At 47.3% G+C, this 25,412-nt stretch overlaps 2 long non-coding RNA genes across 2 annotated transcripts; one reads left to right on the forward strand and one right to left on the reverse strand.

Moving 5' to 3' along the window:
• Positions 1-47: 47 nt before the first annotated feature.
• LOC134808800 (uncharacterized) lies at positions 48-23,857 on the reverse strand. The gene is made up of 3 exons (XR_010152581.1): positions 23,663-23,857; positions 13,191-13,320; positions 48-242 (listed from the first exon to the last, which is right to left on the reverse strand). It is a non-coding gene; the product is annotated as an uncharacterized LOC134808800 (long non-coding RNA).
• On the forward strand, positions 4,695-5,616 carry LOC107968822 (uncharacterized). The gene is made up of 2 exons (XR_001710287.4): positions 4,695-5,084; positions 5,358-5,616. It is a non-coding gene; the product is annotated as an uncharacterized LOC107968822 (long non-coding RNA).
• Positions 23,858-25,412: the final 1,555 nt, after the last annotated feature.

The following is a 25,412-nucleotide window of genomic DNA, read 5'->3' on the forward strand; positions in this document are numbered from 1 at the left end:
GCTAGGATAAGGCGACTACAAGGAGTTGTGAAGCGACTTGCACCGACCTGGGGGCAGCAAGAGGCCCTGGGGCTGCTTTCCGCTGTTCGACTCTGGCAGGCTCAGCCAATCACTGAAGGAGGGAACGATTTGAGCGATGGAGCCACTCTGGCCGAGTTAGAGCTGAGATTATCCTGAGTTCCTTTTACTGGTGTTCTCAGAGCATCCTTGACTTTGGAGAATGGTTATATTCTTTGTTTGCCCTTTAGGGGAGGGAATTATGGTTAGCATTTCCTGGGGGCAGGCGCCATGCCCAGCATATTACATATTTCATCTTTATTATTTTTATTTTACTTATTTATTTTTGAGACAGAGTCGTGCTCTGTCGCCCAGGCTGGAGTGCAGTGGCGAAATCTCGGCTCACTGCAGCTTCCGCCTCCCACATTCAAGCGATTCTCCTGCCTCAGCCTCCCGAGTAACTGAGATTACAGGTGCGCGCCACCACTCCTGACTAATATTCATATTTATTAGCAGAGATGGGGTTTCACCATGTTAGCCAGGCTGGTCTCGAACTTCTGACCTCAAGTGATTCACCCACCTCGGCCCCACGAAGTGCTAGGATTACAGGCGTGAGCCACTATGCCCGGCCTTATTTTTATTTTTTTGAGACAGGGTCTCACTGTTACCCGGGCTGGATGGAATGCAGTAGTGCAATCTCAGCTCACTGCAGCCTCTAACTCCTGGGCTCAAGCAATCGTCCCGCCTCAGCCTTCAGAGTAACTGGGACTACTGGTGTGCACTACCACGCCTGGCTAATTTTTTATGTTATTTGTTGAGTCAGGGTTTCCCTGTGTTGCCCAGGCTGGTCTCGAACCCCTAGGCTAAGTGATCCTCCTGCCTCGTCCTCCCAAAGGGCTGGGATTACTGGCATAAGCCACAGCACCGGAGCCATTAGTTATTCGCTTTTTTTTTTTTTTGAGACTGGGTCTCATTCCGTTGCCCAGGCTGGAGTGAAGGCATGCACCCACAGTGCTCTGCTAATTTTTTGTATTTTTGGTAGAGACGGTGTTTCGCCATGTTTCCCAGGCTGGTCTCGAACTCCTGAGCTCAAGCAATCCGCCCACCTCAGTCTCCCAAAGTGCTGGGATTACAGGAGTGAGCCACCACACCCAGCCCGTTATTAATTCTTTACTAGCATTTTGTGAACCAATGGTTATCATCCTGGTTCTACTAATGAAGAAACGATCTCAGAGGGATTCCATGAGTTTCCAGGGCCATACTGCTAGTAAGGAGCGGGGAATAAAGATTTAAACCTGGGGCAGACAGAGCCTTTATTCATACCACTGATAGGCATCCTTCCTTCACAGTATCCTAATTTGCTTGCTAAACCAGGAATCCACCTGAGCTCTTGTTTTCTTCTCAAGTTCAATATTCTGCATAATCTCCCTACATTATTTTCACGTGACATTTGTTCAACGTACAAAGCATAGTGCTAGGCAATTGGGAGAGCGTACATAAATAAGTCATAGGCCATGCTTTGAATGGAGCTTACAGTCTAGTAAAGCATATAAATTCACAATGAATCATAACAGAATGATACAAGCATGTATGTGAAAGGCACTGAACTGAAAATTGCTAATGGAACAAGCCAGCACCCACCCCATTAGCCTCCACATTTTTTTTTTTTTTTTTTGAGACGGAGTCTCGCTCTGTCACCCAGGCTGGAGTGCAGGGGCGCGATCTCGGCTCACTGCAAGCTCCGCCTCCCGGGCTCACGCCATTCTCCTGCCTCAGCCTCCCGGGTAGCTGGGACTACAGGCGCCCGCCACCACGCCCAGCTAATTTTTTGTATTTTTAGTAGAGACGGGGTTTCACCATGTTAGCCAGGATGGTCTTGATCTCCTGACCTCGTGATCCACCCGTCTCAGCCTCCCAAAGTGCTGGGATTACAGGCGTGAGCCACTGTGCCCAGCCCTTTTTTTTTTTTTTTAGACGGAGTCTTGCTCTGTTGCCCAGGCTAGAGTGCAGTGGTGCAAACTCGGCTCACTGCAACCTTGGCCTCCCGGGTTCAAGTGATTCTCCTGCCTCAGCCTCCCGAGTAGCTGAGATTACAGGCACCCGCCACTGTGCTCAGCTAATTTTTGTATTTTTAGTAGAGATGGGATTTCACCATCTTGGCCAGGCTGGTCTCGAACTCCTGACCTCATGATCCAACCACCTCTGCCTCCCAAAGTGCTGGGATTACAGGCATGAGCCACCACGCCCGGCCTAGCCCCTACTTCTATGTATGTGTTATACTGCAGAGTTTCACCAGCTCAATGCCACCCCCAAGGGTCCTGTGAGCAGGAGAATACACCATTTGCCATGTCTCTTAGCTAGTGACATGCACATCTATCTCTCTAACCCTTTAATCAATATTGTAAAGCATATACTATGGGCAAAACACTAACCTCAAAGCTTTCAAGGAATAAAGACAAACAATGTGGCAGGAAAAGTCACAAAATTAGAAGGCAATGAGGCCGGGAGCAGTGGCTCACACCTGTAATCCCAGCAGTTTGGGAGGCCGAGGTGGGTGGATCACGTGAGGCCAGGAGTTCAAGACCAGCCTGGCCAACATGGCAAAACCCTGTCTCTACTAAAAATACAAAAATTAGCCGGGCTTGGTGGCACATGCCTATAGTCCCTGCTACTTGGGAGGCTGAGGCATGAGAATTGTTTTCTGTTTTGTTTTTGTTTTGTTTTGAGACGGAGTTTTGCTCTTGTCCCCCAGGCTGGAGTGCAATGGAGCAATCTCGGCTCACCGCAACCTCCGCCTCCCGGATTCAAGCGATTCTCCTGCCTTAGCCTCCCGAGTAGCTGGGATTACAGGCATGCGCCACTACACCCAGCTAATTTTGTATTTTTAGTAGAGATGGGGTTTCTTCATGTTGGTCAGGCTGGTCTTGAACTCCTGACCTCAGCTGATCTGTCCGCCTCGACCTCCCAAAGTGCTGGGATTACAGACATGAGCCACCAGGCCCAGCCGAAGAGAATTGTTTGAAACTGGAAGGCAGAGGTTGCAGTGATCCAAGATGGTGCCACTGCACTCCAGCCTGGGTGACAGAGTAAGACCAAGTCTCAAAAAAAAAAAAAAAGGCTGGGCTTGGTGGCTCGCGCCTGTAATCCCAGCACTTTGGGAGGCCGAGGCGGGCAGATCACCAGGTCAGGAGATCAAGACCATCCTGGCTAACACAGTGAAACCCCGTCTCTACTAAAAATATAAAAAATTAGCCAGGCGTGGTGGTGGGCTTCTGTAGTCCCAGCTACTCAGGAGGCTGAGGCAGGAGAATGGCGTGAACCCGGGAGGCAGAGCTTTCGACCGAGCGAGACTCGTCTCAAAAAAAAAAAAAAAAAAAAAAGAGGAAGGAGAAGAAAGAAGAAGGAGGAGGAGGATGAGGAGGCAGCAGTGAGATATTCAGAGGAAGGAGATGTTTGAACAGAGGTGGTGGAAAAAAAACTACAGTTACAGGCTAGGTGTGGTGGCTCACACCTATAATCCCAGCACTTTGGGAGGCCGAGGTGGGGGGATTGCTTGAGCCCAGGAGTTCAAGACCAGCCTGGCCAACATGGCAAAACCCTTTCTCTACAAAAAATACAAAAATTAACTAGGCATGGTGTCGGGCACTTATAGTCCCAGCTACTTGGGAAGCTGAGGTGGGAGGATCGCTTGAGACTTGGGAGGTCAAGGCTACAGTAAGCCAAGATTGCACCACTGCACTCCAGCCTGGGCAAAAGAATGAGACCCTGTCTCAAAAAACAAAAACAACAACAACAACAACAACAAAGGCGGGAGCTCTAGCCTCCTAATTGTGGCTGGGCGTGTGGGCATGGTGGCTCATGCCTGTAGTCCCAGCCCTTTGGGAGGCTAAGGCGAGAGGATGACTTGAGCCCAAGAGTTCAAGGCTGCAGTTAACTATGATTATTACACCACTGCGCTCCAGCGTGGTCAACAGATTGAGACTCTGTGTTTAAATAAATAGAACAAAAACAAACAAACAAACAAAAAACCTGGGCTGCATGAATCTGTTAAGAAAAGTCAGGCCAGCTGGGCGTGGTGGCTCACACCTGTAATCCATCCCAGCACTTCAGGAGGCTGAGGCGGGTGGATTGCCTGAGGTCAGGAGTTCAAGACCAGCCTGACCCACATGGTGAAACCCTGTCTCTACTAAATACAAAAAATTAGCCGAGAGTGGTGGTGCATGCCTGTAATCCCAGCTACTTAGGAGGCTGAGGCAGGAGAATCGCTTGAACCGGGGAGGCTGAGGTTGCAGTGAGCCCAGATTGCACCATTGCACTCCAGCCTGGGCAACAAGAGTGAAACTCCATCTCAAAAAAGAAAAGAAAAGTCAGGCCAGGCACGATGGTTCGTGCCTATAATCCCAGCACTTTGGGAGGCTGAGGAGGGCAAATCACCTGAGGTCAGGTGTTCAAGACCAGCCTGACCAACATGGTGAAACTCCCTCTCTACTAAATACAAAAAAATTCGGCGGGTGTGGTGGCACATGCCTGTAATCCCAGCTACTTGGGAGGCTGAGGCAGGAGAATCGCTTGGACATGGGAGGCAGAGGTTGCAGTGAGCTGAGATCACATCACTGCACTCCAGCCTAGGGGACAAAGTGAGACTCCATCTAAAAAGGGAAAAGCCAAGCTTTTATTTCTTTTTTTCTTTTTTTTAGCAGGAGAAGCAGATGCCACACTCAGAGCAGGACTGAGGCTTCTCACCTGTATGCGTGTGCCTATGAATGGCCAAGGGAGCCTCTTTGGTGCACGCACCACACGCAGTCAAAGCACCAGTAGGGCTTCTCTCCTGCGTGGATAAGCTGGTGCTGGAGCAAGTTTCCCAGTCAGCAAGGGGAGTGCCACACTGTAGGCAGTGGTGGCAGTGCTCACCCAAGTGCGTGTGCCTGGTGGTGGCCACAAGGGAGGGGAATGCAAACTGGCACCCACATCTGTGCACACATCCGCATATGTGCATGGACAGCGCCCTCCTCAGGTGGAAGAGGTGGCTGCAGTCGGAGCCCTTGCAGAGCTCGTCCCCTGTGTGGGGGCAGCTGGTGCTGGACCAGGTGAGCTCTCTGGGAGAATTAGACACTGCATGACCCACAAATGTGGCTGTCGGTTCGGGACTGAACAAAGGAGGACGAACGCAGAAATGGAGACAAAGAAAAGGATCTGTTTTAAAGAAAGTGTTGGGGGCTCCTTGCTTCTAGGGAATAAGGGCCCTGAGCTTCTACAGCCCTTCATATTTATTAGGTAGAATCAACAGGGACTAAGAGGTAGTAGTTGGTCAGCTGCTTGATTTAGCACAGGCTCACATAATTGGTTTCTTTATACAACAGGCTCCAGATGTTCCTATAGATAACTACAAGGAACAACTGCACCTGGTGTGTGACTGTCCTCAGCATTCCTTCTGGTGGCAGATGCAGTTGTCAGCTTGCCAACATCCTGCATTCATGAGAACAGTGTGCTGTTTGCTCATATAGCCTCCAGTGGTATACTGAGTTGGTCACGACCCTCATTCTTTCGGCCTCCAACATCTCCCCCTTTCTGTTTTTGCATTAATTGAATAAAGGTAATTGCAGGCTGTGCAGCTCTCAATTGCCAGCTGGTGGTCCAGCTGATTTTACAGACTGTGAACAAAAAGCAGAAACATAATAACATTTTTCCAATAATTACACAAAAGACACTGAGGTGCTGTTTGAAGTAGGTCCAAGGGTTAAGGCTCTCTAAAAGTTGCTGGAATTCTGCCCAATATTTTAAAGAGGGCTGAAATGCTTGAGTTTGCTTATTCAAGTTAAGGATTTTACTTTGTAAATCATTAATATCAAAAATAACACTGGATGTAAAAAGTTCCCTGTAAATGGGCCTTTACAAGGTTCCATGGATATTCACTTTGATTGTATTCCAAATTGGTTACACAAATATGAGTATGGTTAAAATGACAATGCAATTGCTGCTGCAACTGCAAGCTTTGTACTTGTTCTCCTAGCCACAGAACAGTAGTCTTTAACATTGCCACTTCTGTTTGTATCTCGGTGTTAATTTTATTTTGAAGCATCCATGCCTGGTTGGCTATACGTGTCCAATTTTCTACATATTGAGCTATTTAAATGGAGCTATGCAGTGCTATGGAGGACACCACAACAGAGGTTATTAATGTGACTAAGGATACTATAGCAAAACTTATCATGCCTAAGGCTCTACGAGCACGATGAGTAAGCTGAGTAATAAGGAGTTTTACAAAATGCAAAGCAGGGGCCCAAGGCTTGGACAGATTTACAGGAATCCATAATCCGGGAATGCAACCTAGAATTATTAGGGTGGATATGCTGTGTGTTTGTATTGTGCTATGATTAAGGCAATTATACAACTGACAGGAATCACAAGCCAATTGGGCATCGTTTACCTGGAGTTGGTCCTTTTTTGCTGCTAGAAAGCCATAGGGATTAAAAACACAAATTGTAGGCTGGGCGCGGTGTCTCACGCCTGTAATCCCAGCACTTTGGGAGGCCAAGACGGGCAGATCACGAGTTCAGGAGATCGAGACCATCCTGGCTAACAGGGTGAAATCCCGTCTCTACTAAAAATATAAAAAAATTAGCCGGGCGTGGTGGTGGGCGCCTGTAGTCCCAGCTACTTGGGAGGCTGAGGCAGGAGAATGGCGTGAACCCGGGAGGCAGAGCTTGCAGTGAGCTGAGATTGCACCACTGCACTCCAGCCTGGGCAACAGTGCAAGACTCTGTCTCAAAAAAAACAAAAAAAACACAAATTGTAAATTGAGTGGTAATATTTTCTGTAAAGGTAACATTAAAACTGTGTTGAGCACTATTACTATTATTGGGTAATGTCCCAACCCAAATGCTGCCATTCATAAACGGGAGTGCTGCCTTCCATATCGACTCCTGAATTGGACCTCTCTTTCCTTGATAATGCCATTGAGGCAAAGGTGGGCTAAAGCCCATTCCGTGCCAAGCAAGTTACGTGACAGATTGGGATTGAATCCCAGTGTGATGTAGTGAAGAGATGTTAAAGTTTTGCCACCAGTGCTAGTGAAGCTTATGCCATGAGGTCTGATTCTCATCTCTCCCATCTAAATGACCACGGGGACCCCAGTCAATAACGTCTCCCATTAACATGGACTGTTGTCTAGCTAAGGGGCCAAGACAGTGGGCCCAAGGAGAGGGGTGAGAATTATCAAAGGGAGCCCATTCTGTATAATCAATACAATTTGGGCGATGGGGCCGGGAGTGATTAGTAACCACACCAGTAATATTAATAGAGCTAAGGCCTAATAGGTACATAATATTTCCATGGTAACTCAGCCATGCTTGGGATTGAATTGCAAGGCAACTGCAGTTGAGTGAGGTATCCTGGGTGACGCATAAAGGAAGTTCCTCCAATGGAGTGGTATAATTGATACCATTGTTCTGAGAGTCTAGTTGCTCTGTGTCAGGGGAGATTAGGGGTCCTGGTGCCTATGCTCCTTGATCATGATATATCTCCGGAGGAGTGTCGTTCCAGAGTATGGTCACACTACCAGTGGGTTAGGAACATATGCCCAATATGTTTTTGCCTCTGCACAGGGAAAACATACCTCACAGGATATTACAGCTAGCATGGCCATAAACATGGAGTCAGGGGTTTTTGCCTGACCCTGGCGCTCCAGCAGTTTTTCAACTTCCTGTGTGGGTTTCTTGATCTGTCCCCATGTTATCGGGGTTGATGTCATTGTGACTCCGGTTGGCCCTCATTCTGTCTTCGCATTCAGATTCCACTGGCTCATGGCTCATACTGGGGAAACCGGACGCATGGTTGGGATCCACAGATCCCCCCAGTCCCCCATTCCATGGTCGCACACACCTAGAGGGCACCCGCACGGTTTGTCCATCTCCTGTAAGAACACAAGCATAGGCTGGGTGTGGTGGCTCATGCTTGTAATCCCAGCACTTTGGGAGGCCGAGGCAGGCAGATCACGAGGTCAGGAGATCGAGACCACAGTGAAACCCCATCTCTACTGAAAATACAAAAAATTAGCCTGGCGTTGTGGCAGGCGCCTGTAGTCCCAGCTACTCGGAGAGGCTGATGCAGGAGAATGGCATGAACCCAGGAGGCGGAGCTTGCAGTGAGCTGAGATCATGCCACTGCACTCCAGCCTGGGTGACAGAGCGAGACTCTGTCTCAAAAAAAAAAAAAAAAACCAACAACAACAACAAAAAACACAAGCATATCCTCGTCCCCATGTCAGTAAATCCACTGGGCCTTTCCATTGTCCTTCTTCCGGGGATTTCCATAATAGCTTTGGATAAACTTTCCTCTTTCCTTCTAACATTTGCCAATGTCATTCTGCCAGAGTCTTACTATCTGTACCAGGAGTCAAAAAATTTAAAGTAAATAAGGCTAAATGTAATTTTGTTTCAGGTGGTTAATTGGTCTCCTATTCCCCCTTTTTGTTTTTTCAACATACATTGTAATGTTTGATGTGCCTGCTCTATGATTCCTTGTCCTCCAGGGTTATGAGGAATTCCTGTTTTATGAGTGATTGCCCATAACTGCAAAAATTTTGAAAAGCATGACTAACATAAGCAGATCCATTGTCAGTTTTTAATTGTTTAGGAACCCCCATATGGGCGAATAATCACAAACAATGTCGTCAGACACGGACAGCTGTTTCCCCTGTTTGACATGTGGCATGTAACATATGAGAGTAGGTGTCTATAGTCACATGAACATAGCTGAGTGTGCCAAAGGCTGCTATATGTGTAACATCCATCTGCCAGATTTCATTTGGAGCCAAGCCTCATGGGTTGCATCCTTCCATGGGTGCAACACCAGGGACATGCTGGCAAGTAGGGCAGGCTTGCACAATAGCTGGAGCCTGGCTGCGAGGCAGATGAAACATATGAGTAAGGGCAGAGGTGTTTTGATGCAATAATGCATGAGAAACTTGGGCTTGTTGAAATACAGAACTGATCAGTTTATCTGCTCTATCATTACCTAGAGATAGTGGTCTAGGGAGTTGTGTGTGAGAGTGGATATGAGAAATATCAAAAGGAACAGCACGAAAGAAAATAGCTTGTTGAAGTCTTAGAAATAAGTTAAACAGCTCTGGTTCTAGGCTGCTTTTAATAGTGGCAGTTTCAATGCGACTGGCTACATTCACAACATAGGCTGAATCACAGACAATGTTAATAGGAGATGAAGCGGTGAGCTGTAAAACCTGAATAACTGCCATTAGTTCTGAGCATTGAGCTGAAACTCCAGAGGTCTTTATTGTTTGAGTATGCTTAGGTCCGTAAATAGCTGCTCAGCCTTTGGAAGAGCCATCAGTGAAATAAGTCTGTCCGCCTGGAGTAGGCTTGTGATGAGTAATCACAGGAAGGATAAAAGGGAGAGCTTTATCAAATTGCAAAATTTTGTCTGATAGATAACGGTTAACTATTATTTCTACAAAATCTGTGAGAGCAATTTGCCATGCAGTCAACATTTTCCATGCTGCTGCCTGTTGTTGGGAATCCAAGGGAACAATAATTTTTTTCTGGATAATATCTCATAAGTATTTTTGATCTCTGCCTACCTATTGTTATAAGTTGAGTAATTAAAGACAAACTTGCAAAGATTTCACTGTCTGGTTGGATTTTTTAAAAAGCCATTCTAATACTACTACAGATTTGTCTATGAATTGGCCTAAAGGTCTTGTTGGAGAATGGAGGGTAGGAAGAATAAACAGAAGCAAAGCCTTTTGTGGCTGTAGCCAGGAGGCATGTCGTTGCTGAAGCACCTGCTCTACAAGCTGTAACTCAGCTTCTGCCTCCTTAGTAAGTTGCAGAGGAGAGCTTAATGAAGAGTCTCCTTGGAGGGTCTGGTAAAGCTGTTTGAGTTAATAAGTAGCAATACCTAGCATTGGGTGCAGCCAGTTAATATCCCCTAATAATTGTTGGAAATCGTTCAGAATTTGTAATCTGTCCTTACGGAGAGCTACTTTTTGAGGCCAAACACTTCTTTCAGTAACAATAGTGCCTAAGTACTGGTATGGGGAGGTTGTTTGCACCTTTTCTGGAGCTACTTTGAGATTCCATTTAGTCAAAGCCCGTTTTATTTCTCTGAATAACTGATGTAAAATTTAATCTGTAGAAGCAGCCAAAAGAATATCATCCATATAATGAATGATGTAGGCAGTGGGAAACATATTCCAAGGCCGCTTTAATGTCTGTCCTGCAAAATGCTGACATAACATAGGACTGTTGAGCATGCCTTGGGGTAAAACTTTCCATTGATAATGAGAGACAGGCTCTTTTTGATTAACAGAAGGCACAGAGAAGGCAAATCAAGGCCTATCCTGCTCGTGTAATAGTATAATAACAACAACAACAAAAAAAAAACAGTCTTTAAGATCTATTACTACAAGAGGCCAGTCTCTTGGAATCACTGCCGGGGATGACAGACCTTGCTGTAATGCACACATTGGTTTAATCTGTGCATTAATAGCTCTCAAATCATGAAACAGTAGGAAACATTTTCCTAACTTTTTTGGAATTACAAATACTGATGAATTCCAGGGGCTGACTCTTCAATATATCCTGCATCCAATTGCTCTTTTACTAGCTGATGGAGTTGAGTTAGTTTCTCCTGTGATAGGGGCCATTGATCCACCCATACAGGTTTGTCAGTCAGCCACTCTAGCGGCAAAGCATTGGGTGGAGGAGAAATATTAATGACCCCTGTCAGAAATCCTGACGACCTAGCCCTTTTCTATCTGTTTGCCCAGTTATTGATATAGGATCAGGGTTTCCCTGTTGGGACTTTCCTAAGCCTTTTCCGTTCTGATATGCCATTTTCTTTAACATTTTAAATCCTGGATTGTCAATAGTTTCATTTGTAAGTCTCATATCCCGTGCTGTAAGTAAATCTTGGCCCCATAGGTTAACAGCTATATTTGCAACATAAGGTTGAAAAGTACACGACTGTCCATCTGGTCTGAGACGGGTAAAATCTCAGCACTCTGTTGAACACTTTGAACTTTTCCTACTCCCACTAAGGATGTAGAAGTTAATTGCAGGGGCCAGGATGGGGGCCAATTGTTTTTAGATATTACTGACACATCAGCTCCCATATCCATAAGCCCATAGAACTTTTTTCCTTTAATTTGCACTGTACACGTGGGTCGATTAGAAGCTATCATTTGGGGTGAATTTCCCTTCTAGTTGTACTCCCAAATCCTTGATTCCCTCATTTCTCCTTATGTGGAGAAGGGTAATTTGCAGGCAATAAGCAGTAGTTGTATATTCTCCCGGTTCAAAAACCCACAGATCTTGTGACATTACCACTACTTGAATTTCTCCTTCATGATCAGAGTCAATTCCTGGGACTATAGTAATGCCCTGTAAGTTGAAACGGCTTCTACCCAAAATTAATCCCATATATCCTGTTGGCAAAGGACCCCAAATGCCGGCCGGTGGGAATTTTAGTGGTTTTTGTCCCTCTGACTAACGTAACCCGTTCTCTGACTGGGAGATCTATTCCTGCGCTTCTAGGTGTTCCTGGGGAGAGGGAATCAATGTTCCTCCGGAGATCCACCCCTGAAGTCGGGTTGTGGCCTGGATGGGGAATGACCTCATTGTTTGAGGGGCCTGGGTCCAGGCCCCCTTCTCATTTCCCAATGTGGGCGGTCCCATTCTGATGAAATTGTGAATGGCATTGATTAGTCCAATGATTTCCTTTATTGCAATGAGGGCAAAGTCCTGGCGTTTTTTTCTGTTGGGGGTAGGGTACTGCATTATAAGATCCCTTCTGCCCAGAGGTCTGATGGCATTCCCTTTTGAAACGTCTGATTTTTCCACAATTATAACATTTTCCCCTTTTAGAGTTTGACCCTTGGCCCTTTCTAGATTTGGCCACTAATAAATTAGCCGTTGCTTGAGCTAACATTGTAGAGCGATGAAGCTCAGTTCCCACATTTTGACAGGCTTTGAGAAAATTTCCTAAGTTTTTTGTACATCTTACAGAAGCCAGTGCACGTTTACAATCCTCGTTTGCATTCTCAAAAGCTAAAGTTAAAGTTAGCATCTCTGCAGCCGCGGTATGAGGAATCTGACACCTCACTGCCTCTAGTAATCGTGCAAGAAAATGTGCAGAGGGCTCCTGCAACCCTTGCATGGCACGTAAAAAAGATTGTATTGGGACCCCCTTCCTCTGGAATTGTGGCCAACGTGCGTTTAGCGGCCAGTGCACACTGCTGATAAGCAGCTTCTGGGAGTGCCATTTGATGTTGCAGGTCTGAATAAGGGCCATTACCCAACAGCATATCCTCTGTAATGTCCCTGTGTCCAGCAGCACGATTCTGTCTAGCCTGGTCTGCACACAGTTCTTGCCAATTTAAATTCCATGTCAGGTATGAACTAGCAGACAAACAAGTGCGGGCCAAATGCTTTACATCAAAGGGTGGAAGGCGCATAGCACCAAATACAGATTCTAGCAATCCTAAAGTAAATGGGCTCTGTACTCCATTATTCAGTACATGAGCTTTTAATTCCTTCAACAACTTAAACTCTAGTGGGGTGTGTTCATGAATAAACTGCTGTGGATTATTTGGATCCAGCCTTATAGAAATAGGAAAAGCACAAGGTTCGAAGGGCTCTCCAGCTATGGCAGCAGAGCGTAGAATTCTTTGTTTTGGGGTCTCTATTTCTGTTACTGAAGGAGACAGTACACGTGTGTCCACTACTGGAGGGGGCGGTACAGGCCAATTTTCATCCTCCCTCTCCTGTTTATTATTTCAATGGGCGCTGTTGGTGGGACAAAAGATTCTTTTGAAATTTGAGATTCAGAACATGGCTCCTGCTGTCCGGCAGAATAAGAAGGAGACAATGGCAGGAGGACAGTATGGAATAAAGTCAAAACAGAAGGATCAACTTTAAGACCTTTTTGATAAGCCTGTTTTAATCCTTCCCCTACACTGTCCCAATTTTCCGCATCGAGAGTGCCTGTCTGTGGAAACCATGGGTTATGCATAACAACCTCCTGCAGCAGCTTAGTGTTTGAGAACTAACCTGAGCACCAGATTAAGTAAAACTTTAAGCAACTGCACATAATGTTGCTCCTCAGTTGACAAATTCTGCCCCACGTTACCCTGATTCACAAACTTCCCACTCCCAGTATCTCTTTAGGGCACTGACCTTATATCCTCTGCCAGCAGATTTGTCCCGGGGTTTCTCGCTCATCTGGTCAGTTTCAGTTTCTCTGCTCCAGCAGACCTTCTTCCTTCACGTCCCTGATTAGGCACCACTTGTGGCTGTTGGTTTGGGACTGAATGAAGGAGGACAAACGCAGAAATGAAGACAAAGACAAAAGGATTTGTTTTAAGGAAGGGGTCAGGGGGCTCCTTGCTTCTAGGGAATAAGGGCCCTGAGCTTCTACAGCCCTTCGTATTTATTAGGTAGAATCGACAGGGAGGATGAGGCAACGGTTGATCAGCTGCTTGATTTATCACAGGCTCACATAATTGCTTTCTTTATACAACAGGCTCCAGATGTTCCTATAGATAACCACAAGGAACACTTCACCTATGGCATGACCATCCTCAGCATTCCTTCTGGCGGCAGATGCAGTTGTCAGCTTGCCCACATCCTGCATCCATGAGAACAGTTTGCTGTTTGCTCATATAGCCTCCAGTGGTATACTGAGTTGGTCACAACCCTCATTCTTCCGGCCTCCAACACACAAACATGGGGATGGTCACCAGAGTGGATTTCCTGGTATTGGACCAACAGTGAGGTGGAGGCAAAGAGCTGCCCACGGTCAAGACATGCCTACGGCTTCTCCCTCATGTGTGTGCCTGTGGGTGGCCAGAGCCCCACTTGTTCGAACGCAGTGGCCACTCTGGGGGCAGCAGCAGGGTGTCTCGTCTCTGTGGATGAATGAGCAGATGCTGGAGCAGACCCTTGGTTTGAGGGGGTGGGCAGTTACAGGGAAGGGCTGCTCCAGCAAGTGGATTTGGAGGGGCTGCCCAGGAAGAGGAGGGAGCCAAAGCCGCTGGAGCCTGAGTGCACTGTCACCTCATGGTTGAGGAGCCCCCAGGCCATGTCTGGCCACAGGCCCTGCAGATAGGGCCTTTGGCTTCTCCAGGGGTCCTGCCACTTGTGACATACTGACCACTTCCTCACACAGGCCACATTCAGTTTCTTGACCCCCATTTCTTTTTTTTAAGACGGAGTCTCGCTGTGTCGCCCAGGCTGGAGTGCAGTGGCGTGATCTTGGCTCACTGCAAGCTCCGCCTCCCAGGTTCACGCCATTCTCCTGCCTCAGCCTCCCCAGTAGCTGGGACTACAGGTGTCCGCCACAAGGCCGGCTGATTTTCTGTATTTTTAGTAGAGACGGGGTTTCACCGTGCTAGCCAGGATGGACTCGATCTCCTGACCTCATGATCTGCCCGTCTCGGCCTCTCAAAGTGCTGAGATTACAGGCATGAGCCACCGCGCCCGGCCATTGACCCCCATTTATTTATTATTTGTTTGTTTGGTTGTTGTTTCTATTTTTTCCTTTGCATTTTTTTAAGTTTATTTTTTAATTCTCTTCTTTTTTCTTGTTTCGCTTTTGGCCATCATTTCTTCCTTCTGTTCTTTCTTATTCTTGTTTTGCAGAGACAAGATAATTGGAACTAAGAATTATAAGGTGGTCTGGGCATGGCAGCTCAACTTACTGGAGCCCTGGAATTGGAGACCATCCCGGCCAACCTGGTGAAACCCCGTCTCTACTAAAAATACAAAAATCAGCCTGGCAGCCAGGCGCGGTGGCTCACGCCTGCAATCCCAGCACTTTGGGAGGCTGAGGCAGGCGGATCACGAATTCAGGAGATCAAGACCATCCTGGCTAACATGGTGAAACCCCGTCTCTACTAAAAATATTTTTAAAAATAGCCAGGCATGGTGGCAGGCGCCTGTAGTCCCAGCTACTCGGGAGGCTGAGGCAGGAGAATGGTGTGAACCCAGGAGGCGGAGCTTGTAGTGAGCGGAGATCACGCCACTGCACTCCAGCCTGGGGTACAGAGCGAGACTCCATCTCAAAAAAAAAAAAAAAAGAAATCAGCCCAGCATGGTGGCAGGTGCCTATAATCCCAGCTACTTGGGAGGCTGAGGCAGGAGAATCCCTTGAACCCGGGAGATGGAAGTTGCAGTGAGCTGAGATTGTGCCACTGCACTCCAGCCTGGGTGCCAGAGCAAGACTCTGTCTCGAAAAAAAAAAAAAAAGACCTAAAGTGTAAACCTAGCACTTTGGGAGGCTGAGGCGGGTGAATCACCTGAGGTCAGGAGTTCGAGACCAGCATGGTGAAACTCCATGTCTACTAAAAATACAAAAAAATTGGCAGGGCATGGTGGCACACACCTGTAATCCCAACTACTCGGAAGGCTGAGAAAGGAGAGTTACTTGAACCCGGGAGGTGGAGGTTGCAGTGAGCTGAGATGGCACCACTGTACTCCAGCCTGTGCAATGGGAGTGAGACGCCATCTCAAAAAAAAAAAAAAAAAAAAAAAAGACCGGGCTTGGTGGCTCACGCTTGTAATCCTAGCACTTTGGGAGGCCGAGGTGGGCGGATCACGAGGTCAGGAGTTCGAGATCAGCCTGACCAACATGGTAAAACCCTGCCTTTACTAAAAATATAGAAAAATTAGCCAGGCGTGGTGGTAATCGCATCTACTCAGGAGGCTGAGGCAGGAGAATCGCTTGAACCCAGGAGGCAGAAGTTGCAGTGAGCCGAGATTGTGCCACTGCACTCCAGCCTAGGCAACAGAGTGAGACTCTGGTCTCAAAACAAACAAACAAACAAACAAAAATGTAAATGTGGGCATTGCCATGGAAACAGATTTCTCAAAAAACTGATATCTCAACAGAACCCCAGAAACAGCTGTTTCCATCCTAAATGCCAAGTCACCAAATTATTTACATACAGAAAGTTCTGGGAAGCTTCTAATGTCAAGCTACGCCATGAGAAATAAGGGCAGGCCCACAAACCTGGCTCGGTGAACTCTGGCCCCTCTGAGGCCAGCCAGGAGGAGCACACAGATCTTCTAAGCTTAGGGTATTCAAAGCCAAAATTCAGGCTAGTCACAGTGGCTCACACCTTAATCCTAGCACTTTGGGAGGCTGAGGCAGTGGATTGCTTGAGGCCAGGGGTTCAAGACCAGCCTAGCCAACATGGCGAAATCCCATGTCTACTAAAAATATAAAAATTAGCCAGGTGTGGTGGCACACATCTGTAATTCCAGCTACTCAGGAGGCTGAGGCAGAAGAATTGCATGAGCCTGGGACACAAAGGTTGCAGGGAGCCGAGATGGCGCTACTGCACTTCCATGCCCACTCCAGCTTGCCTGTCTCAGAAAAAAAGAAAGAAAGAAAGAAAGAAAGAAGGAAAAAAGAATAAGGCCTACTTTAAGAGATACCAAGTGAAATTTAGAAGACAACAAGAGGGTAAAACCACATTACTATGCTCGGAAATGCTTGGTGATAAAGGATAAAAATAAATACAACACATCCAAATACAGGATGATCGTGTGTGCAACAAACAGAGATATCATTTGTCAGATTGCTTATGCCTGTGTAGAAGGGAATATGATAGGCCGGGCGTGGTAGCTCATGCCTGTAATCCCAACACTTTGGGAGGCCAAGGTGGGCAGATCACGAGGTCAGGAGTTTGAGACCAGCCTGACTAACATGGTGAAACTCCGTTTCTACTAAAAATATAAAAATTAGCCAGGCATGGTGGCGTGTGCCTGTAATCCCAGCTACTCAGGAGGCTGAGGCAGGAGAATCACTTGAACCCAGGAGGCAGAGGTTGCAGTGAGCCGAGATCACACCACTGCACTCCAGCCTGAGCGACAGAGCAAGACTCCATCTCAAAAATATAAAAAATAAAGCAATAGGGCGTGGTGGCGTGCGCCTGTATTCCCAGCTACTCAGGAGGCTGAGAGGGATCACTTGAGCCCAAAGGTTTGAGGCTACAATGGGCTATGACTGTGCCACTGCATTCCAGCCTGGGCAACTAAGGGAGACCCTGTCTCTCAAATAAAACAAACAAACAAATTAATAAAGCAATTGTTTTCAGCAGGGATGATTAGGGTGAGGCTGTGGTCAATATTCAAAAAATATATACTTTCCTCACCCTCATTATAATGGCAACTATTAGAAACATCAAGCCAGGTACCGTGGCTCATGCCTGTAATCCCAACACTTTGGGAGGCCAAGGCAGGCGGATCACAAGGTCAGGAGTTTGAGACTGGCCTGGCCAACATGGTGAAACCCCATCTCTACTAAAAATACAAAAATTAGCCGGGCATGGTGGCCGGCACCTGTAATCCCAGCTACTCAGGAGGCTGAGTTAGGAGAATTGCTCGAACCCGGGAGGTGGAGGTTGCAGTGAGCCGAGATCACACCACTGCACTCCAGCCTCGGTGACAGAGCAAGACTCCGTCTTAAAAAAAAAAAAAGAACTATTAACACTCAGAAATAAGTGCTGATGATAATGTGGAGAAATTGAAACTCTTGTGCACTGTTGATGGGAATGCAAAAATGGTGCAGCTATTGTGGAAAACAATATAGTAGTTTCTCAAAAAAGTAAAAGCAGAAACACAGAATTACGATATGATCTGGCAATTCCAGGTACTAGGCAAAAGAATTGAAAGTAGAGTCTCAGCCAGGCACGGTGGCTCATGCCTGTAATCCCATCACTTTGGGAGGCCAAGATGGGCGGAGCACGAGATCAGGAGATCGAGACCATCCTGGCTAACATGGTGAAACCCCGTCTCTACTAAAAATACAAAAAATTAGCCGATCGTGGTGGCGGGCGCCTAATAGTCCCAGCTACTCGGGAGGCTGAGGCAAGAGAATGGCGTGAACCCGGGAGGCGGAGCTTGCAGTGAGCCGAGATCGCGCTACTGCACTCCAGCCTGAGAGACAGAGCGAGACTCTGTCTCAAAAAAAAAAAAAAAAATTGCTGGGTGTGGTGGTGCGCACCTGTATTCCCAGCTACTCGGGAGACTGAGGCAGGAGAATCGCTTGAACCTGGGAGGTGGAGGTTGCAGTGAGCCGAAATCGGGCCACTGCACTCCAGCCTGGGCGACAGAGGGAAACTCCGTCTCAATAAAAAAAAGAAAGAAAAAAGAAAACGATTGTCTTTGCTTTACTCTTTCCTCGGTGCTTCTCCTCCACCCAAAGGAACAGATTGTCTTTTTACTCCTAGAGGCGTACAGCGGACCCTCATTCCATAATTCACCCCCTTTACAGGCTATGAGGCACAGGAAATGAAATAGGTTCATTCGTAGTTCAGAGGGAAGAGGTCAGGCCTTGGAATCAGAACCTCCTTTGAACCCTGGCTCCACCTGGCGGCAGCTGTTGGAAGTAAGCAAGTGAGGGGTTCATCTGTGAAGCTGGGATCATGCTACCTATTTCACAGAAATGTCATGTGAGATTTAAATGCATTACCTGTGTCAAGTATGGGGTCTGTGGTAGGCAGTTATTTCCAAAGGGTTATCTGAGGGAGACAGAGCTTGGCCAACAAGAAGGCTGCTTCCTAGTATGTTCTGCTATCTCTAAGCAGTGAGACACACTACAGTATACATTCTTGGAGAAGCCTTGAAGGTTGATGATCATGTTCTTGGGATGCAGCGGCTGTGGTGACCAACATAATAAGCCTCAGCATTCGCATTGTAATTGAGCTCATTCAAGCAAAGCTATCTTCAGTAGGGACTGTCCCGTCTAGAGAGCATGCACATTTTCATTTTACCCGTCCTCAAACTGATCCTTTCCTCATTATAATAGTAAAAACACACCCCTGGGTGGAGATTTAAGATGCTGAATGATGAGGTATGAACAAGCATGTACAGCTACTGTGCATGTGCACCCAGAGGACCACCCAGAACAAGCTTACTAGTGACACCTCTTCCCATCCCCTTATGAATAATCGTGTAAGACTCCCATAAAGGGACTCTTCCTAGTGTCAGTCTTTGCTGTCTCATCCTTACCAGCAGCCCGCCCTGAATCCTCACGCTCTCAGGATGTCCTGTCTATTCTGCACCTAACTTTTTTTTTTCTTTGAGACAGAGTCTCGCTCTGTCACCCAGGCTGGAGTGCAGAGATGCGATCTCACCTCACTACAACCTCCGCATCCCGGGCTCAAGCAATCCTCCCACCTCAGCCTCCCGAGTATCTGGGACTACAGGTGTGTGCCACCACACACAGCTAATTTTTCTATTCTTAGTAGAAACGGGTTGCCCAGGCTGTGGCATCTAACTTACAAAATATTTTTTTCTTTTGCAATAAATTACTATATGCTACACTTTTTTTGTTGTGTCTCTTGTCTAAATTCTTTTAAACCAAGAAGAACTGAGATATCACAACAGCCATCAATAGAAGTACAGTCAGCTTCAGTGTTCCATTCCTTGGCTACTAGGGTATCTCCCATTTCCATCACTCTCTCAGGCTGATTCATTTAGACTTCTAGAAGATATTACCCTCAATCTGGATAAAAAAACTGAGATCCCAACTCGTGCTACTGTGTGTGTGTGTGCGTGCATGTGTGTGTGAGAGAGAGAGAGACAGAGACAGACACAGGGTCTCACTCCATCGCTAGGCTGCAGTGTAGTGGTGCAATCACAGTTCACTGCAGCCTCGACTTCCTAGGGTCAAGTGATGCTCCCACCTCAGCCTACCAAGGAGCTAGGACTACAGGCATGCACCACCATGCCCGGCTAATTTTTGCATTTTTTGTAGGGACCTGGTTTCATCATGTTGCCCAGGCTGGTCTCGAACTTCAGGGCTCAAGTGATCCTCCTGCCTCAGCCTCCCAATCCCTGGGATTAAGGCATGAGCCACCGTGCCCAGCCCATTCTAATCTTTTTAAATGACTGGCAAAGGAAACACTGATCTTCACCTTGGAGGGATTCCAGGCATGGACTGACCTTCACAACTCTCCCACTCCAACCAAAAGCAATGTACCTAAAGCTTCAAACACTTAAAGTCATCTTTGGGCCCCTTTCTAAAGAGCTTATGTTTCCTTGAGAATTCCCATTTACAAAGCAAACTTAACCTCTGCTCCTCACTGGCAAGAGACTTAGCCTTTCTGCTTTAATTTCCAAGGATAATAATTTCTCCCTCTTAGGGTTGTCACGAAGATTAAGTGTGATAATTAAAGGGACCCTCTTTAAAAAGAATGTGGTACAAGACCTGAGTTCAGTTATATGCTAAACAAAATATAGCTTTCCTCCCTACCTGTACTTTGCAGCCCTCTCTCTCTGTATCATTCACAGGGAAAGGGGTGAGTGAAGAAAAGATTTTAGTTGTGTTACATTTATTTATTTATTTATTTATTGAGGCAGAATCTCACTCTGTCGCCCCGGCTGGAGTGCAGTGGTGGGATCTCGGCTCACTGCAACCTCCGCTTCCCAGCTTCAAGTGATTCTCCTGTCTCAGCTTCCTGAGTAGCTGGGACTACAGGTGCATGCCAACACGCCCAGCTACTTTTTGTATTTTTAGTAGAGATGGAGTTTCGCCATGTTGGTCAGGCTGGTCTCGAACTCCTGACATCAGGTGATCTGCCCATCTCGGCCTCCCAAAGTGCTGAGATTACAGGCGTGAGCCACCGTGCCTGGCCAGTTGTGTTACTTTTAGAAACCCATTGATATACAAATAAATAAACAAAAAAGAAGAAGGAAATAGAAACCCACTGTTATATTCCTCAAGCCTGGAAGCAGCCTGGTGCCACCTGGAATCTAAGAGAATGGAAATGCCTAGAAAAGGTACTGAAATTGCCCCAGACAGTTTCTGTAGTGGGAGATCTTTGCAAATGATAGGCCCTGAGAAGTCTGACTTGAGGCATACAAGGGTTCTCTTGTCTCAACAGGCTCTTTTGGAACCTTCCTTCTCCTTGGGATCCCCAACTTCGGATACCACAGATCTCAGCTTTTTTTTGTCCCATCTAAGAGACAAGGTGGTTGGCCAGGCATGGTAGCTCACACCTATAATCCCAGCACTCTGAGAAGCTGAGGCAGGCAGATCACAAGGTCAGGAGTTCGAGACCAGCCTGGCCAATATGGTGAAATCCCGTCTCTGCTAAAATTACAAAAATTAGCTAGGTGTGGTGGCGGGAGCCTATAGTCTCAACTACTTGGGAGGCTGACGCAGGAGAATCGCTTGAACCTGGGAGGCGGAGGTTGCAGTGAGCCGAGATCGCCCCATTGCATTCCAGCCTGGGCAACAGAGCAAGACTCTGTCTCAAAAAAAATTAAAAAAATTTAAAAGGTGGTTTGGACCTCTTAGATCCTGAGGGAGAAGAAATTAGGCAGAGCAGGTGTAGGAAACCCAGAGGAAGTCCCTGGTGGAGGAGGGGAACAACTCTGACAGGTCCTCAACTAGGAAGTTGGGGATACTTATCGAACTCTTTTTTCCTTCTTAAGAGCCAGGGTTTCACTCTGTTGCCCAGGCTGAAGTGCAATGGCATGATCATAGCTCTCTGTAACCTCAAATTCCTGGGCTCCAGCCATTCTCCTATCTTGGCTCCCCAAAGTGCAAGGATTACAGGCCCGAGCCAACACACCCAGCCAAAACTCTAAAATTTAAACCTTTATTTTAGCCTCAAGCAAGTATTCTGGACCTAGAGACACTGAATTGAAAGAAAACCCTCATTAGGAACTAGGCCTCATTACCTTGCCTTATGTATTATTTTTCTCTTGTAACAATATTGTGAGTATAATAATTATATTGTAATGTATTACTGTGTTAAAAGCATCAGTTTCTTAAATGCAAACACTAAAAATATATAGCTATTTTTGTATTCCTCTTTTGCTTTTGTTGTGTATGGACATGGGGTCTCACTGTGTCACTAGGCTGGGGTGCAATGGTGCAATCACAGCTCACTACAGCCTCAAACTCCTGGGCTCAAGAGATCCTCCCACCTCAGCCTCCTGAGGAGCTAGGACCACAGGCGCCCGCCACCATGCCCAGCTTTTTTTTTTTTCACTTTTGTTTTGTTTTGTTTTATTTTTTGAGATGGAGTCTCGCTCTGTCGCCTAGGCTGGAGTACAGTGGCGCAATTTCGGTTCACTGCAACTTCCACCTCCCAGGTTCAAGCGATTCTTCTGCCTCAGCCTGTGGGATTAGAGGCTCCCACGACCATGCCTAGCTAATTTTTGTATTTTTAGTAGAAACAGGGTTTCACCATGTTGGCCAGGCTGGTCTCCAACTCCTGGCCTCAAGTGATCTGCCTGCCTGAGCCTCCCAAAGTGCTGGGATTAGAGGCATGAGCCACTGTGCCCAGCCTTGTTTGGTTTTTTATTTTTTAAATGTTTGGTTTTGGTTTTTTTGTTTTTTTTTTTTTTGAGACAAAGTCTCGCTCTGTCGCCCAGGCTGGAGTGCAATGGCATGATCTTGGCTCACTGCAACCTCCACCTCCCGAGTTCAAGGGATTCTCCTGTCTCAGCCTCCCAAGTAGCTGGGATTACAGGCATCCACTGCCACGCTGGGCTAATTTTTTTGTATTTTTAGTAGAGAAAAGGTTTTTACCATGTTGGCCAGGCTGGTTTCAAACTCCTGACCTCAAGTGATCTGCCCGCCTTGGCCTCCCAAACTGCTGGGATTACAGGTGTGAGCCACCGCGCCCAGCAATGTTTTATTTGTTTTTGTTTTTGTTTTTTTTGTTTTTTTTGAGACAGAGTTTCACTCTTGTTGCCCCAGCTGGAGTGCAATGGCGCAATCTTGGCTGGCTGCAACCTCCACCTCCTGGGTTCAAGCGATTCTCCTGCCTCAGCCTCCCGAATCTCTGGTATTACAGGCGCCTGCCACCACGCCCAGCTAATTTTTGTTATTGTTAGTAGAGACGGGATTTCGCCATGTTGGCCAGGCTGGTCTCGAACTCCTGACTTCAGGTGATCCACCTGCCTTCGCCTCCCAAAGTGCTGGGATTACAGGCATGAGCTGCTGTGCCTGGTGTGTTTGAGTTTATACTGGGTAGGGAGTCACGGTTAACGCCTATAATCTCACCCAGAGGCTGAGATGGGAGGCTCCGTTGAGTCCTGGAGTTCGAAACCCCGTCACTACAAAAAAATATATATTATATATAAAGAAAAAAAAATTAGGCGGGCGTGGTGTGGCACCTGTGGTCCCAGCAACTCGGGAGGCTGAGGTGGGAGGATCACTTGAGCCAGGGAAGTCGAGGCTGCAGTGAGCCAAGATCACGCCGCTGCATTCTAGAATGGGCGACAGCCTAAAAAAAAAAAGTCAGCCTTAACAATAACAAAAAAGACAATGGCTAGGGCCCCTCCCAACCTTTCATGCCCTACCCGGAGCCCCTGCGCGGCCCTTACATTTAAAAGCCCCTTTGGGAGGCTGAGGTTGGCGGATCACTGGAAGTCAGGGGTTCAAGACCAGCCTGGCCAATATGGTGAAATCCCGTCTCTACTTAAAATACAAAAATTAGCCTGGCGTGGTGGCGGGAGCCTGTAATCGCAGTTACCCTGGAGGCTGAGGCAGGAGAATTGCTTGAACCCGAGAGACGGAAGTTGCAGTGAGCCGAGATCGCGCCACTGCACTCCAGCCTGGGTGACAGGGCGAGACAACGTCTCAAAAAAAAAAAAAAAAAAAAAGCCCCTAAAGGACCACTCACTTTTGGATCTGATCCTGAGGAAGTCCCTTAGAAAACATGGCGACGCCAGCCTCACCACCTGCTTCCAAAAGCAGTGTAACGCCCTTCGCTCCCTTAGTCAAGCTAATCTTACTAAATAAGGCACAAGCTTCCCCTGAGGCTTGCCCTTCAGCGCACTGGCACTGCCCACCCGAACGGGCGTCACGGATCCTGGTCAGTCTCTAGGATCGCGCTCGCTGATAGGACGCTTCTGGTCGAACGTCCAAACAAGGTGTGCGGTGATTGGGCCGCGGAGGGCGGGGCGTTTGAACGGCGCGTGCGTGGGAGTTCCCCAGGCCGGCGTCATTAGGATCCTGGTGGGCGGTGGGACTTGGGTTCAAAGAAGACCAAGCAGACAGACGTGTTCGGGGGCCCGCGGGTTCCGAGACGGGAGACTGGACCTTTGGCTGTCCCCACGTGCATTTTAGGTCAACGGTGCGGTGGCAGAACCCTGGGGCTCTCCCCCGCGGAACTCGGCCCTGGCCGAGGCCCCAACCACGTTAGTAGGAGGAGACCGAGCATCCCTCCTCGAAATCGCGAAATCCCGGCCCGACAATGTAGCCACGGAGTCGAAAGCCGCGTGCGAACTTGGCACTCACAAAGCCTAGATAACCGTCTATTTTCTCCTGTAAAATAGGAGGGATGGACCCCCACAGATCATTGTAAAAGGTTCTTACAAAGAAAAATCCTCCTGGGCTGGGCACGGTGGCTCACGCCTGTAATCCCAGCACTTTGAGCGGATCACACTTCGAGACCAACCTGACCAACATGGAGAAACCCCGTCTCTACTAAATTAGCCGGGCGTAGTGGCGCATGCCTGTAATCCCAGCTACTCTGGAGGCTGAGGCAGGAGAATCGCTTTAACCCGGGAGGCAGAGGTTGTGGTCAGCCGAGATCGCGCCATTGCACTCCAGCCTGGGCAACAAGAGCGGAATTCTGTCTCAAAAAAAAAAAGGAGAAAAGAAAAATCCTCCTGGAAGTCAAGTAAAAATGTGTGAAGGTGTTTTATAAAATATGAAATATCTAGAATACACAAATCTATAGAAGGACTCGGGGAAAGGGGAGTGAATGCTAATAAATACAGAGGTTCTTTCTGGGGTGATGAAAATGTACTAGTACTGATTGTGGCCGCGCTAGCACAAAAATCCGTTTCATTGGCCAGACACTATGGCCCAGGGAAAAGAAGAAGGACTAGGGGGAATGGGGAGTGAATGCTAATGAATATGCAGTTTCTTTTTGTGGTCATGAAAGTGCACTAAAATTTTCATGCTAGCACAAAAATTGAATTGTACACTTCAAATAGGTGTATTTGTGATGTGCATTCTAGCTCCATAAAACTCAAAATGTGTGAAAATTCTTTGTAACTTTACTAAAAATTGGGGGCACTCTATAGTTTACAAAACTATCCCCATCCAGGCAGGGCACGGTGGCTCACACCTGTAATCCCAGCACTCTGGGAGGCTGAGGCGGGCGGATCACCTGAGGTGAGGAGTTCAAGACCAGCCTGACCAACATTGTGAAACCCCGTCTCTACTAAAAATACAAAATTAGCCGGGCGTGGTGACGCATGCCTGTAATCCCACTTACTCGGGAGGCTGAGGCAGGAGAATCGCTTGAACCCGGGAGGCAGAGGTTGCAGTGAGCTGAGATCGCACCATTATACTCCAGCCTGGGCAACAAGAACAAAACTCCGACTCAAAAAAAAAAAAATTCTCCATCTAGTCCTCTGAGG

This window comes from Pan troglodytes, chromosome 18 (genome assembly GCF_028858775.2).
Source record: "Pan troglodytes isolate AG18354 chromosome 18, NHGRI_mPanTro3-v2.0_pri, whole genome shotgun sequence".
Classification (NCBI taxonomy): Eukaryota; Metazoa; Chordata; class Mammalia; order Primates; family Hominidae; genus Pan; species Pan troglodytes.